The sequence below is a fragment of the Hemicordylus capensis genome, chromosome 2 (genome assembly GCF_027244095.1).
Source record: "Hemicordylus capensis ecotype Gifberg chromosome 2, rHemCap1.1.pri, whole genome shotgun sequence".
In the NCBI taxonomy this organism is placed as follows: Eukaryota; Metazoa; Chordata; class Lepidosauria; order Squamata; family Cordylidae; genus Hemicordylus; species Hemicordylus capensis.
This window is the reverse complement of record NC_069658.1, coordinates 203405350-203421828: the sequence shown is the minus strand read 5'-3', so window position 1 is coordinate 203421828 and position 16479 is coordinate 203405350. Positions and strand designations below refer to the sequence as shown.

At 44.2% G+C, this 16479-nt stretch overlaps 1 long non-coding RNA gene across 1 annotated transcript in view; it reads left to right on the top strand.

The window, feature by feature from the left end:
• Positions 1-16479, top strand: part of LOC128345795 (uncharacterized) — a 97560-nt gene that overhangs the window by 1510 nt on the left and 79571 nt on the right. The window contains exon 2 of the long non-coding RNA XR_008316649.1: positions 203-261. This is a non-coding gene — a long non-coding RNA (uncharacterized LOC128345795). The remainder of the gene's footprint in view (positions 1-202; positions 262-16479) is intronic.

Below are 16479 nucleotides of genomic sequence, written 5' to 3'. Positions count from 1 at the left end.
GCTAGAACCTGCAACCTTTGGATCCCCAGAGGCCCAACTTGCAGTTGCTGCCCCCATGAGCCCCCCCCGGGAAGGCCCAATATTGTGTGTTTCTGGTGTGATTTCAATAAGTGATTAATTAAGGATCAAGAACAATGTCCAGAGAACCAAAATACACTTAAAACTGCATCAAAGACTGTTTCTTCTGTTTCTTCCATTCCAGGCTTCATGGAAGTCTCACAGAATGGCGGGGAGATGCTGCAGAAGTTCAGTAAACTGGAAGTATGTGACAACATAATTTTTATTTTTATTTTATTTTATCTTAAAAGGCAGTCTTGGTGGGAGATTGGAGGTACAGAACCCCCCACATCTATCTTCCTGAAATATGGGTGGTATAATGGTTTCACAAGGAGCTATCACAGCTACAGACAACCAATTGGCAACATTCCATGCCCTAAGGCAGCCAGAAAATAGTGCCATTAATATAAAAAAATGAACCCATGATAACTGTCCTGTGTAGAAGCTCTATATGCAAGTCAATTTGGAAAGCCACAGAAGTAGGCCCAAAAAAACTCCATCTGGAAGTACTTCAGTCCAGTCTCTGACTTTCACATTCCAACATGTTTATTCCAACATGTGTAGCAATTACATGTTCGTTTAAATCTTTATCCAGCCCCTCCCTTGACTGAAGGATGGAATCTGTCAAGTTCATTGGCAGTTAGTGAAGTCACATACATCATTTATAACATCCCTGCTAACTTAGAGGCACCTTTTAAAAGTGGTGTGCACGAACCGGTCCAGAGGCCATGTTAGAGGCCTCGGAACCAGTTCGGAACCTGGCTGGTCCGGCAGTCCGGCACTGGGGGTTCTAGCTTTGGGGGGGGTAGTACTTACCTCCCCCCCCCGCCGCTCTTCCCCCTTCGGCGCTGCAGGTAAAAGTGAAGTTTTGGGGGCAGCAGCACACGCGTGTGATGTGTGCAGCGCGCACGGTAGCGATGGGCGTGCGCGTGCTGCGACGGGCGCATGCGTCCTGATATTTTAAACAACTTCCAGGCAACGACGGGGGCAGGGGCTGCAGGGAGGAATGCTGCCGCCCCCCAAACTTCACTTTTACCTGCAGCGCCGGAGGGGGAAGAGCGGTGGGGGGGGGTAAGCACTACCCCCCCACCCTTAAAGCTAGACACCCCCCCAGTGCTGGACCGCGCCTACGTGGTTCTGTGCACACCACTACCTTTTAACGTGGTGATTCTCTTTATTTAGCAGGGGGAGAGTAATTGGTCCTATCCACCCCAGCACAGTACTTTCAGTGACTGTTGCTGGTGTCTGTTTTATGTTTCTTTTTTTGATTGTGAGCCCTTTGGGGACAGGGAGCCATCTTATTTATGTATTATTTCTCTGTGTAAACTTTGAAGAGAGCTGGTCGTGTGGTAGCAAGCATGACTTGTCCCCTTAAGCTAAGCAGGGTCCACCCTGGTTGCATATGAAAGGGAGACTTGAAGTGTGAGCACTGTAAGATATTCCCCTTAGGGGATGGAGCTGCTCTGGGAAGAGCATCTAGGCTCCAAGTTCCTTCCCTGGCATCTCCAAGATAGGTCTGAGAGAGATTCCTGCCTGCAGCCTTGGAGAAGCCTCTGCCAGTCTGTGTAGACAATACTGAGCGAGATGGACCAATGGTCTGACTCAGTATATGGCAGCTTCCTATGTTCCCCTGAGCCATTTTTGGAAGAGCGGTATAGAAATCGAATAAATAATAATAATAACTTGCTTTGCTATTCTGTCCAGCAGATGTCACCATCCTCTCATATTTTTAGAAGTAGCACTCACTTTATTCAAATATATTGCTTTGTCAAAGAAAATTTACGCAATTCTTCTCATCCTAATTTAACTGTATAATCAAAAGATCAAGGTTTTGGACATATAGGCTCTCACCAGAAGACTAAGGCTGCAGTGCAGTCCTATGCATATTTACTAGCCTGGCTGGTGCCAATGCCCAGCAAAGTTGGGCAACTTCCTGGGTCTATGGATGGCTAAAGAGTCCATCAAGCAGAGTCCCAGGAACACCATGATCCCTAATCTGCCTCTTCACTGCTTGGCACTTGCTCATTATTTAGGAGACCAGCAGATCTAGGCAAAAGAGTTTCTTTGGGGGTGAGCTCTAAGATAATAATTTAGATTAGGAGGAGAGACAAGGAGGTTTTTAATACTTGCAGGATTATGCCCACAGCAAATGACTATTTATTTTTAAAAGAAAGATATCTTGTACATCTCAGGGTTTATTATTATTATTATTATTATTATTATTATTATTATTATTTAGGTTGATTGGTAATTGTTTAATTTTAGGTTTGCCAGAAATACCTTTTAATGATTGATGTTCATGCTATAAGAAGAGGTGTTCTGGTAACAAGCATTTTTTTTTTTTTTTTGCTCTGTGCCTTATATATTATTTACATTTACATTACAATTACATTACATATATGTGAACTAGAGCATACTACTTGGATCCGATGCTGAAAGCTTCTGAAACTGAGGACGTAAGAGCTCCAAAATGGCAGCCTAAACCCTCTGGGCAGTTCTCTCTATTAGAACATAAGAGGTAGCAGTTTCTACAGGTGGGAGATTGGGGATGTCACAAAGGAAGAAATGGAGGCAAAGCTTCCTACATTTCATTGCTCACAAATTGTTCACAAGTCACTGACAAGACTATTGTTCCCTAATCTCTATTAAAGCACAATCTTTTAAAGTACACCAAATGGAGCTGGGAAGGTCTGAGAAAAGGTTGTAAGCCTTGCTGTCATACTTAATTACATACTGCTTTTTTATTACTAGAGGAAAAGCATAGCATCATTGGAGTGAAATAGTTGGAGTAAAACGGCAGTGGAGGGGCATGTAAATGTGAGGTGCCTATCTCAGATATAGGTAGATTAGATAATATTGTTGTGGAACTTGGATATCATCTTCTCTGGCCCAAACAGCTTATGAAAAAAAAGTTACCCGGGGGTGGGGGCAAGGGAATGGGTCGGGGGGAAAGTCAGATGAGATTGAATGGGCGATTGCATTTTACCTTTGGAGCTAAGGCTTGTGGCAGTGAAAAGCAAGGCCCTTTTTGTTGTGGTACCACTGGCAGCCCAAGGCATTTTGGTGCCAGAGTGAGAGAATCCGAATAGCACTCCCCAGAATGATACCAATATATTATAATAAATTGTTGACCATTTGTTGCCTTTTAATGGTACTCTAGAAGGCGGGCTGCCTAGTAGTAGGGTGAGCCCTGTGTGGTACCCTTTTTGTGGAACTCCATCTCTAAAGAAGTTCATAGGGCCAGCTTGCTGAGTATATTTAGGAAGCAAGTCAGACCCTCATTTGGGAAAGCATTTGGCTGACCTGTCACCTTGGTGTTATGATTTCCAGGGTTTCTGTGTGGGAGGTGACTGTTTCAATATTTTAACTGCTTTATTGATTTTTTTTTTAAATAAAAAATGTATTTTAGTGATGGTTAGCTGTCTTTTTTGCTGACTGCTAGAATAGAAATTACAAAATAAAAGCTTTTTAGCAGGCACTTGGTTAGTGATAATAAATGGAAGGATCCAAGTGTCACTCAGATGTTTTGTGCAGCTTGCTATATGCTACTGAATGCAAGAGCAATGTCAGATAGAAGCCTTTAGGATGGTGCTGGACTGGCCCCAGTGGTTTACCACTCTAGCAGTCCTGCCTTAGCAGAACATTCTGCCTTTAAGCAAATATTTGGTAAATCAGTGGCATATAGGATGTATATCGATTTCAAGAATCCTGAAGCTAGAAACAGGCAAGCTATAATTAAAAAATATTTAGTATTTATTTTATTTATTAAGATATTTAATATACTGCCAATCCACAGACTCAGGATATCAAATATGTTGATGTCTTTTTAAAGAGACAATCTGCATGGGGTTTTGGAGGTGTGTGTGTATATTTTCAGGAAGTGACATGGCAGGTGCATTGACTGGAAATATACACACACACTTCCAAAACCCCATGCAGACTGTCTCTTTTAAAAGACATCAACTTATTTGATGTCCTGAGTCTGTGGATTGGCAGTATATTAAATATCTTAATGTCCTGAGTCTGTGGATTGGGCATCAAATATGTTGATGTCTTTTAAAAGAGACAATCTGCATGGGGTTTTGGAGGTGTGTGTGTATATTTTCAGGAAGTGACATGGCAGGTGCATTGACTGGAACTCACAGGATCATCATGGATGCTGCAGTCCATAGAGAGAGAAATGTTATGTTAGTGTGAGAGAAGTGGTATCATTCAGTATTAACGTAGCAAAAAAGCAAACAATTTTGAAAGGCCAAATTCTAGTTTTGTGTCTTTTTCTAGAGTAAGTGAAATGCATATAAACTTTCCTAGATTGTTTTTCTCACCTGTCCTGATGAAAGGGCTCTGACAGAGTTCTAGTGATGTGCAACTAATTGTGGGCAACAATGATGAAAAGCTGCATCTGGCCAGTCCAGGAGAGCTTATATTTCCCATGCTGGATGGGGGTGAAGGCATTTACACAATGTGGATTAAGACCCGAAATCTAAGTCTACACTAGACAGACACAAGCTATCCTGGATAAACAATCTTGTTACTACCTACTTATGCATGTGTAGTGATCAGCCTCCCCTCCCTCTAAAGAGTTAACAGAGAGTGAACCCCTGTCACAGGCTGCTGAATTCCAGGGCAGCCAATCAGTACACCAGGTGGGTGGGACCTAGAGAGCAGTTGCTGAGAATTCTGGGAACAAGAAAGGCAAAAGGTGGTCTTCGTTGGAGAGAAGCTTGTGCGGAAAGGCTTAGTGAAGGGCATGGAGTTTTTGCTCCGTTATGGTCAAAGCCAGCATGGAGCTTTCTCACATGGAATAACTGCAGATCCTTGAGAGACAGGATTGCAGGAAGCTTGATTCTAATCAGACGTTGGGTGAATTTTCAAGGAAAAGGGGATTCAGCATAGGGAACAGTTTGTTTGTCAGGTTTTACGTTAGAAACTTATATTTCTTTGTGTGTGTGCTTTGCATATTCCTCATACTGTTCTATTATTTTTTACCTGCAATGTAATTAAAATAAGATACACTAGCCTACGCTCAACCCTCCTAAGGCGTTGCAAAAGCCTCTGTAAACATTTAAATGTGCATAAAGGCAACCTATTTTTTTAAACTTACTAAGTATTTTTAACTGTTTCTAAAAGCTGAGCCAACCTCAGATGGAACCAGTCTGTAGTAATTGAAAAAGACTCTAACCATTTAAGCGTTCTCAAACACAACCTATTACTGAAGCTTGAGATGACTTATTTTTTTAGCCTTTTGAATAAAGGTTTTCTTTTCCTGTTTTTTTGTTTTTACTTTTTACAAGCCTCTTAGAGTGGGTTTTTAACTCAGTAGAAGAAGTGGGGTTTCTCTGGTGCAAACACATCCTCAGGAGCTCAGCAGCTATCAGTTTTCTCACCACGTGTAGGTGTACATGTGGAAGATTTTTGTACTTGTACAATAGCAAAGTTAAGAGAGTTTTTATTTATTTATTTATTTGTTTATTTATTTCTTACACTTATATCCCACTCTTTCTCTGAGGAGCTAAGAGTGGTGTACATGCTTATTTTTAGCCTCACAACAACCCTGTGAGGTAGGTTAGGCTGAGAGATACGTGACTGGCCCAGAGTCTCACAGTGAGTTTCATGGTTGAATGGGGATTTGAACTCAGGTCTTTCCGGTCCTAGTCCAACACTCTAACCACTACCCTATGCTGGCTCTCTGGGTTATCCCACCCCAAGCCCAGAGAGTTTCTGTAGACAAAGTGGGTTGTGGTGGTGGCAGCATTTTGAATCTACTGGTAATACTGAATAATTTTATGAGAAGCCCACTCAGACAGCTCAGCAGGGATGACTTGGCATTTTCTTTCCCTCATGTGAGCTAGCTCTGAGACAAAGGCTTTAATCTGGTACAGCATGCAATGCTTCTACCATGTAGAAAGTATTTAGGGCCAAGGCTTGGAACTTTTCCCTGTTGACCAGTTAACAGGCACCTTAAGGTTGGTTGCATGCATAGGAGCAGCCCTTCCATGAAGTGAGATGAGGCAGTCACCTCAGGCAGCGGATTATTGGGACTCCAGAGAGTGGCAAGTTGCCTTCTTGCCCTCACTTTAAAAAAAGTGTGTGTGGGGGGGGCATTTGGCATCCTGCCTCAGGTGCACAGCTCTGTTGCCAGATTTGGCTTTTTTAAAGCCAAATTTTGGGTTACGGCCCATTTGACTCATGAGTATACCCCTTAGGTTCTGGCCACACTGCTGAGGTCTTGAGCTGCCACTGTGCATGCACATGAAACCAGGATTCAGCCCCATCCTGCAAAAGCCGAATTGGTTTTTGCACTCTGTGTGCATGCGTGTGTCCATGGGCACTGTGAGTTAAACCATGCTTCTTCCTCCATCCTCAGACAAACAATACATCATCACCTCCTACCATGTAAATCTCCTAGCATGTAGCTGTTTTCTCCAACTAGTGGGCTGCAAACAAAGTCCCCCCCCTTCAAACAAAGCAGCATCTTCAGCCTGTTGCAAGCAAATGCTTTTTAACAACAGCCCCAGGGGCTACAAATGAAGCTACAATACAAGCATGAAACAACTGAGGGACAAAGCACATGTTAAAACATACTGCTACTAGTGGGCCCGGGCACAGAGCATCTGTGCCTCTAGTGTGGCCGGGCCCACCGCCGCCTGCGCTGCGGCCGGGCCCGCCGCCTTACCTCCACGGCTGGGCCCGAGGGTGCCGCCGCCGCGGCTGGGCCCGAGGGTGCCGCCGCCGCGGCTGGGCCCGAGGGTGCCGCCGCCGCGGCTGGGCCCGAGGGTGCCGCCGCCGCGGCTGGGCCCGAGGGTGCCGCCGCCGCGGCTGGGCCCGAGGGTGCCGCCGCCGCGGCTGGGCCCGAGGGTGCCGCCGGGCCCGAGGGTGCCGCCGTGGCCGCGGCCGGGCCCGAGGGTGCCGCCGCCGGGCCGGAGAGTGCTGCTGCCGCTGCCAGGCCCGTCGCCGCCGCCGCCGGGCCCGCCGCCGCCGCCGGGCCCAGGAGTGCCGCCGGGCCCGCCGCCTCGCCTCCGCGGCCGGGCCCGCCTGGCTCCCCGGCCATGGCCGCCGCCGTTCTCCTGGGTGCGCCAGGACCAATCAGGCGCCCCCGCAGCCCAGCCAATCAGCTGGGCTGCCGGGATGCATTTCTCCTGGGCACACCCAGGAGAAATATATATATAGATCCTTGAGCATGAACCAGCCACAGTTCAGCACTCTTAAGTCTCATTGGCTGCAGTGAGAGAATAAACTACACAATTAAATTTCTCCTAATAAAATGCACAGGACCAAAGTACTTGGTATGTGACTGGATCACACCCCTTTCACAAGCAATTTTTAGCTCCTTGCATGGTTTTTCAAGATCATGAGAGTCTTATGTCTGTGCTGGGTCATAAATCCCAGTTTTCCCCACAGACCTGCATGCTCACCCCAGTTATTCAGTCACATTATTCCTCCTTGCACATATACTTTTCTATTATTTAGATATGTTGTCAGCCATATCCCAGGGGCTCAGAGTGAATTGTTCCTTAACTGTACTCTGTATTGTGATGCTAAAGAGTTGAAAACTGGACAGTGCGGACTAGCAGATGATTTAAATGAAGCTGGCGTTGAGATCAGTAGGTCAAATTATGTGACCATTTTGTTGTTGCCAATTAGGAGATACATCACAAGCGATTCAGCAATTTTGGGTGAGTTCAGAGCAAGTTTTGTTTCCTAAGAAGGGTTCTAAATACAACTAAATTGTAGCTGGGGCTGATGCGAGTCGTAGTTCAGCAACATCTGGAGGCCCCCAGGCTGGGAACCATGGTTCTAAATATTCCTTTTATGCATTACACTGTTGCTTAATTATTAGAGTACTTTACTGTGATGGCTGAAATAATTCATTCATCTTATAATACCCTTTAGGCTCAGGACAAATTCAGACATAAAAACAATGGGCACACAGCTGCCAATGTTAAGCACTTATATTTATTTATTTATGTAGGCAACTTATACCCTGCTCTTTAGTGACAAGACACTCAAGATGGCATGTACTTTTAGGTCTAACTAATGCTAATGGGAGTGGTTAAACACATGCTTAACTCCCCCATTTAAACCAATCTGATTATAAAGTGCTCAACAGCGGTTGGATTGAACCCAATGAGTAATACATGCACTTGATTAAAATATATCTGGCATTAAAAGTACCTCCTGATCCTCTCTGATAATTAAATCTTTTCCCAACAGAAATGTCTTATAGTGGTTCTGGAAAAAGCTTGACTGGTCTCTGTAACATGCAAGGGATTTAGTGTGGGAATTGTTCTAAGGATAAAATGTGTGTGTGTGTATGTGTGTGTGTGTATATACACACACACACACACACACACACACACACACACACACACACACACATACTATTGTTCTGCTGGGTCAGACTTAAGGGTCCATCCAGTCTACCTTCCAGTTTCCAACACTGGCCAGTCAGATATCTCTGGGAACCCACATAGAGGGCATCAAGGTGATCATCTTTCAGTCTATGTCTGTTCCCAACATCTGGTAAGAGCTCAGTGCCCCTGAATGGAGCAGACCATGGGAAACCCCTTGGCTTTCTTCAGTGACTCCACTTACAGTTTGGTGTGGGATTTGTCAACACATTACTGTGCTGAAGTGGAATCCTTTAAAATTGCATTTAGCTGGACATCTGCCTGAAAGGGTGATAGCCCAACATATCTGCATAAGGAGGTACCCCCCCCATCATCCCTTTTCTTAAATTACAGTCCTAAATAATTATAGAGTTGTTCTCCTAAATATTAGGGGCAGAAGGGGCTGAACCAACTAGTCTGTCCCATGTAGTTACTGAGCAGCCCTCCCAGCAAAGCCCAGATCTCCCAATATCATTACTTACTAGCTAATCCTAGTAGGCCACCTATTTCTTGATGATCCGTTTGTGCATTCCTCAATTCATCATTTGCACAAACTATGAGTTGCTTCTTATAGCATATCCATACTATAAACTTGCATTGGTTTTGTACCATAGTTCCAACCCCTTGGGTGTGATCTTGCCAAATCTTTCCATGTCTTGCTACCTTGTAAGAGAGTCTGATCTACAAGAAAAGAATTTCAGTATATTATTGGCACAGCCATGTCATTTTCAGCTCCTAAAGCCTTTGGACTGTATATAAATTAAATAAATAATAACATCAAGCACAAATTTCACATCTGTTGGGCACACCATGCTCAATTAAGGATACCCAGTTGTAAATATGTGTGGCTGCCATGAGGCCATAACTATATTCTTCAGTGCATTTCTGCTGCAGAAAACATCAGTGGTGCAGTATGTAGATAGTGCAAATGAAAACATGGGGACAGACCTATTGCGCAATGGTACATCAGTCTAGTAACACTGTGTGCACAAGTGCAAAAATTATGTATGATACTATACAAGAGTAAGCCCACTGGAAACAATGATTTATACTTGTGTAACATTTGCAAAACTTGTGTGCACATGACATTACTAGGCTGACGTATCATTGCACAGTACACCAGCAGTATCTGTATTATTTATCGAAATAGATGTACAGCCCACTTGTTCTAAGAAAATTATGGAGTGGCTTCCAGTTAAACATAAAACTGTGAAACATAATTAAATAATAACATACAAAATCAATATGAGAGTGGAAGAAACAGTCTAAAGGAGCAATTTTTAAAAAACAAAATATAGCTTAAAAAATTAGCATTGTTGTTAATTTAAAACCCGGGCAAATAAAACTGTTCTAACCTAGCTCCTAAAACTCAATAGAGCAAGTGCTGAGAAGGTGTTCTATGACCAGGTTATCTTCACACACATGGTTTGCACTTCACAGCTAGGTGTGCTTCATACTCCCACCGCCTCCTGCCAGCTCTCTTCTCCACCCCAGGCCTGGTGTTCAACCACTACCATGACTTTTCTCCTCCTCCAGCCCCTATCCTCTAGGGGAAATTTTTTTTTTAAGGAAGAGTAAATGTGGAAGAGAGGAATGGTAACTTTGAGTGTCTTCCTGGAGATGTTCTGGCCTACCGCTCTGCTCTGCTAAAATTCCTTTCATTTCTTAAAATCCAGGGAGTGTAGAGGACAAGGAGTGATGGTGGTGCTAGTATGCTGCTGAGTAATAGGGGAAAGCAGAGTGTAGAGCTGGTTGCAGGGGAGAGTTAATGAGCTGAGTGACAAGGCTATTCACACAACCAGAGGTGGGGAGGGGCGGGGGGAGGCTGCACTGAATGTGCCTTCCCCCCAGATGATCTCCTTGCCCTCCCCACATGGCTCGACCGCACACATGAGCAGCTCTCCCGGGAGTGATGCAGCTTTTCGGAGGCCAGGACAATGCATCCCAGCTTCCAGGAATCCCACATTGCATTGTGAAATGAGCATGGTGCATTGGGGATTCACCAGTCAGATGGGCACTCTAGGCACCTGTCTCTATATATGCTCAGGCTGCAAGCAGCCTGTGCAAACACATGATCCTGGCCACTGGGTTAATTAACCGTGGCTAAAGGCTGGATCAAGAAGGCGGGTTAGGCAGCATGCAGCACTGATATCCACCTTGATCCCAGTGCTGCACATGAGCAGCCTAAACCTGGCTGGGCTGCCCTAGCCTTAGGCTGCTTGTGAGAGCAGTCTTATTGAGTGAATTAGTGGATAAAGAGTAACTCTCAGGCTCTGTCGTCATGGTTGAGATGTATCAGCAAACCTGGTCTGTCCTGAATTAAGCCCTCTCTTATCTTTCCCCTATTTTTGCTGGCAAATAAGGCAATCCTGTACCAGTCATGACCATTTTCCACCTGTGAAGATGGTAGGCAAATAAACCACTACCAGCAATGTCGGGAAAGGACACCATACCAACAAAGCCAGCCCTTTTGGTGCAGGTGTAACCCATTTCTATGTAAACAATAAGGCTGTTCCTCACAAGCAGCCTAATCCAGGCTAGGGCAGCCCATGGTGCCTAACCCGCCTTTTGGACCTGGCCTTTATCCAGTATTAAGGGCTTGTGCCCATAACCCGGTGGCTGAGATCATGTGATTCTGAGATCAGACACAGAGACGGGAATCCCCAATGCACCACATTCATCGTGCAGTGCATTGTGGGATTTCCGGAGGCCGGGACACATTTTCCTGGCCTCTGGAGAGCCATTCGTGTGCACAGCTGAGCCGCGCAGCCAAGAGGCAGTGGGGAGGGCAAGGAGAATGCATGGGGGGAAAGTAAGTTTAGTGCAGTCTTCCCCTGCCTGCCCGTCCCACCTCTGGTTATCAGAATAGCCTTATAGGGTTTCTTCGTAATTCAGAGACTTCTAAAAGTTCCAAACTTGCAAATAGGCTGCAGTGTAGACAAATCTCACAGAGCTGATTCATACATGCATGAACATAACTTGATTTCTCCACACAAGATGACCAATAACTGAATGTATAAACTGTATTTTTATTAAAAGCATTGCCTCTGAATTGCATGTGATATGGAAGTTCTGTCTACAGTACTATATTTCTGATGACTAGTGTAGACATGCAAGCCATCATTTGATGTTGCCTGCAGCCATCAAGTGATAAATATGCATGTGCGACACAGCTCCCTAGTCCTCTCTGGAAGAGTTAAATGACCTCTTCATGCTTTCCTTTTTTTAACTCAACACAGTAAAATGGCTTTTGAGTTGCCAACTGATAGGATAAAAAAAGAACCAAAATTAAAAAGTAAACTGTTAAAAACTCTTTATTGTTTTGTGTCATTTTAATTTTTGCTGTAATGTACAGCCACCTAATGGCACAGTGAGGAAGTAACTTGCCTAGGGAGCAAGAGGTTGCTGGTTCAAATCCCCACTGTTATGTCTCCCAGACACACCTATATCGGCAGCATCGATATAGGAAGGTGCTGAAAGGCAAAATCTCACACTGGAGATGGCAATGGTAAACCCCTCCTGTATTCTACCAAAGAAAACCACATGGCTCTGTGGTCACCAGGAGTCTACACCGACTCAACAGCACAACAGCAACAACAGCAGCTAGAGACAGAGAGGGGTATATTAGGTAGTTTACAAATATGGAAGGAAGGGGATTGTCTTTACTGCTGCTTCTTTGTATTTTGTACAGTTTTAATGCTTGTATTTTAAATCTTTTTAGTCAGATTTGTTTTATATTTTAGCTTATTGTCATATAAATTGTCATTTTTATAGTCTTGGTTTTAATTTTTGTGTAAACCGTCTTGGGATTGTTTTAATGAAAGGTGGTATACAAATTTAACAATAACTAACTAACTAAATAACTAACTAAATATGATAATATTTATAAATTGATACTTTACAAATTAAATGTTGTTTGATTGGTAGCTGGTTAAAGTATAGGAAACAGAGGATAGGATAGGAATAAATGGACAGTTTTCACAATGGAGGGAAGTAAGAAGTGGGGTTCCCCAGGGATCTGTACTGGGACCAGTGCTCTTTAATTTATTCATAAATAATCTAGAGGTTGAGGTAAGCAGCAAAGTGGCCAAATTTGCAGATGACACTAATCTATTTAAGGTAGTGAAATTCAAAACAGATTGTGTGGAGCTCCAAAAGGATCTCTCCAGACTAAGTGAGTGGGCAACAAAATGGCAACACGTTTCAATGTAAGCAAGTGTAAAGTGATACATATTGAGGCAAAAAACCCCAACTTCACATATACACAGATGGGGTCTCTGCTGTCAGTTACTGACCAGGAGAGAGATCTTTGGGTTGTGATGGACAGCTTATTGAAAGTGTTCACTCTGTACAGGACAGCTGTGAAAAAGGCCAATTCCATGCTTGGGGGGAAGGGGATTGAAAATAAAACTGCTAATATTATAATACCCTTCTACAAATCTATGGTGTGGCCACATTGGGAGTACTGTGTACAGTTCTGGCTACTGTATCTTAAGAAGGACACTGTAGAACTGGAAAAGGTGTAGAAGAGGGCAACCAAAATTATCAGGTCCCTGGAGCACCTTCCTTATGAGGCAAGACTATGGCATCTGGGGCTTTTTAGTTTGGGAAAGTAGTGACTATGAGGAAACATGATAGAGGTGTAAAAAAAATCATGCATGGAGTAGAGAAGGTGGATAGAGAGAAGATTTTCTCCTTCTCTCATAGCTCTTGAACCAAGGGTCATCCCATGAAACTGATAGCCAGGAAATTTAGAACCAACAAAAGGAAGTACTTTTTCACACAGTGCATAATTACTCTATGGAATTCTCTCCTACAGGATGTGGTGATGGCTACTAGCTTGGATGGCTTTAAAAGGGGCTTAGATAAATTCATGGAGGACAGGTCTATCAGTGGCTACTAGTCTGGTGGCTATAGGCCACCTCCTGCCTCAGAGGAATAAGGCTTCTAAATACCAGTTGCAGGGGAGCAACAGCAAGAGAGAGAGAAAGCCCTCACCATTTCTTGCCTGTTGGCTTCTCAGATGCATCTGGGCTGTTCCCAGAAGGCGATTTTACTTTCCTTCACCATGGGAAGGGCAGGTGTGCATTCACATATTGTCTAGGTTTACGTCGAAGTCCCTGTGAGCTATTGGGGACCACTCCATACACGATTTAGGTTGCCCACTTGATGTCCAGGGTAAAAAATTCCACTGTTTCAATTGGTTTTTTGGGCAAATTTGAAATATCCAATATACCCTGTAACTTGCAGTTCTTCACCCCTCTTAATCCCGCAGTAAAGCGTGCTGTGTAGGAAAAGCTCTGGTGGGCCACTGATTGTGCCTGATTCAGCAGGGCTGTTCTTATGTTCTTAATACATAAACCTGGCTCTTATTAATTAGTATGTTCTAATCAACATTAATATTATAAACAATCCTACTCTGTAAAAGGGGGTAAACCAGAAGATCTCCAAAGTCCTTCTGGCTCCAAAACTATTGTAACAAAAATGTGTCATGGGCTAAGTATGCAGTGGGAAGGGGAACGGATGGTCAAGTGAGGCAAGGGAATAGGAGCATAGAGACCCATTTAAGTTGAGTTAGCTCATTGTTTTGTGTTGCATATCCTGGCCATGAGTTCCACAAGGGCAGGCTACTCCAAGGTCTCCATATATCACATCCAAAAAGTTTGGTAGGTGGCCTCCTGAAGCTTTTAAAAATGGTGACCTGTGCTTTTGTTTCTATTTGTCATTCCTCTCTGTAAACCTCTTTGGAAGCATTTGTTGAAAAGCGGTATATAAATATTTTATTGTTTTTGTTTTAACATTGGCTTGATCTGCAAATATCAGCAGGTGAAGCTTTTGATGGCAAGGAGAATAGACACGGCAGCTATTAACACAAGAAACCTAGCTCAGACTAGGACAGCCCAGCCTGGGCTAGGCTGCTTGTGTGGAGCACCAGGATTGGTCCCAGTACCAGCGCTCCCGCCTCCGCTAACCCAACTTCCTGCCCCGGCTGTTAACTGAGATTACCTCTGGTTCTCTTAACCTTGGCCGGCGATGGTGTGCACGATCCCCTCAAGTACTCCTCCTTGACTCCTCGTAAAGCAGAACAGCAGATAGAGCTGTCTTTGGAAGTGCTATATGTAGTTTTTCTAAATTATTACAATGTGAAAAGCACTGCAGAATGCTGATACAATATCATTATTAGATCTCTATCCAGCACAAGAAAGCATCAGAAAGTGTTCGGTATTGATTTACCTTTAAAAAGAAAAGAAAAGAAATGTCCCCTTTGTGGTACGCCAAATCAGATCTCTAGTCTGAAAAGGCCCAATAAGAGTATTCGTGGGTTTTTTGTTTTTAAAAATGGAACTCTGTGCCTTTAAATCCCCTGCAGATTGAGAAAAACAAGCTGTGATTTATATAAGCTGGGTAATCATGTGATTTGCAGGAAAGCTCCCTCTGCCCCCTCCCTGTTTCTCATCCCCACGCTGGCCTCCAACTGGCATGCAGCAGAGTTTCAAGAAAGAGGCACCAGCACTGGGGCCTGCTCAGGGGGCAGAAAGCGGGGGATGGAGGGATTCATTCAGAAAGAGAGAAAGCAAAACAAACAGAAGCAAGGCGGGAAAGGCAAAAGAGGAGAGGGTGGGGGAAGACAGAGGCCCCCCCCCCCTTCATCGTTTTCATTTCTGCAATTCTTTCCCCTCCATAGAATAATGGGCTATCAGAAAAGCCAGTTTTCTGCCTCTCCAAGCCTAATTCAAAGCTGATGGGCGGGGGGGGGGGGAGGCGAGAGGGAGACATCTTGCACTGTTTACAATATTCTATGAGCATCTAATTTCTTCCTCTACAATGCAAAAGCATCCCCACCCTCCCAGCTGGCAAGTGTGGAAGAAAGACTGTCATTTTCAACTCGCATGAATGCTTGTCAGCATGCCTCTATACATGTGCGTGCCCATTAGCTTTCTTTTCTTCATTAAGGCGTCAGACAATTTTTGGCATGTATTCATGATCAGAAACCCAAATTTTTGCAACAAAGATTAGGAAGCAAGCGGTTTGGGCAGTTTTTGTGCTTAAAAGAATCAGATGGAAAAAGTGGCCATTTTCAAAGCAGAATGCTGCAATAATAAGCACAGTGTTTTGCTTCTGGGGGAAATGGAAGGTGAGCTTTTACTGCAAGTCCAAGCACTGAGAATTTATATATGTCTGCAAAAGCTGGAAGGCCAGGCATATTTTAACTCAAGCAATATATATGGGTGGGGGGAAATGAGTAAGAGCCAGCACCCTTTTGTTAATTCTTCTACAACATTCCTTCCCACAGAGAGTAATGAGCAAATATTCAATTGTAACATTTTATCTCATTTGGAGGCTACTCTCAGCTTTTGTAATTGTATTTGAGCTTTCAAGTTATGAAAATGGAGTACAATGTTTGATTGTAACCTATAGAAGTGAAGCCCAAAACTGAGCTGTGTAAATCCAGGAAGAGATGAAAATGTTTCACAGAAATTCTTGCAGGTCTGTGTCTTTTAAATCCACTGAGAGGTGCTTAAGTGTGTTAACAATGCATCTTTGGAATTCAGAGGCATTCACACATTTGCATTTGTCTTGAGGATTTTACTGCTTGGAAACAGGATGTCCGTATGGTACCCCTCACTGGCGTAATCTACAAAAGCTGACACACATTAAGTTCATTCATATGATCAGTCCTATAGTGATAGGACAGGGCTACCCAAGGTAGGGCTGATCTTTCCCAATCCCGCCGCTCCTGGTTTGGAATTTGGGCTTAAAGTGAGGTAGGACGACAAGCAGGTGCCTCCTACCTCTCTCCCTGGCCATTTGGGTTTTGGGGCTGCTGGCAGCTGCTCCTGGGCTGCCAGCAGCCATCTTGGTCATTGAGCCGGAGGGAAGGAGCAACCCGGCAGCACTGGGCATTCCCAATCCACCATGCTGTTCATGCATGCATTGTGGGATACCTGGCAGCAAGGCTTCCTTTCCCCTGCCTCCCATTTTCCACTGCCCTGCTTGTATGAATGTGCAGGTGGCAGAATCCTGACTGCGC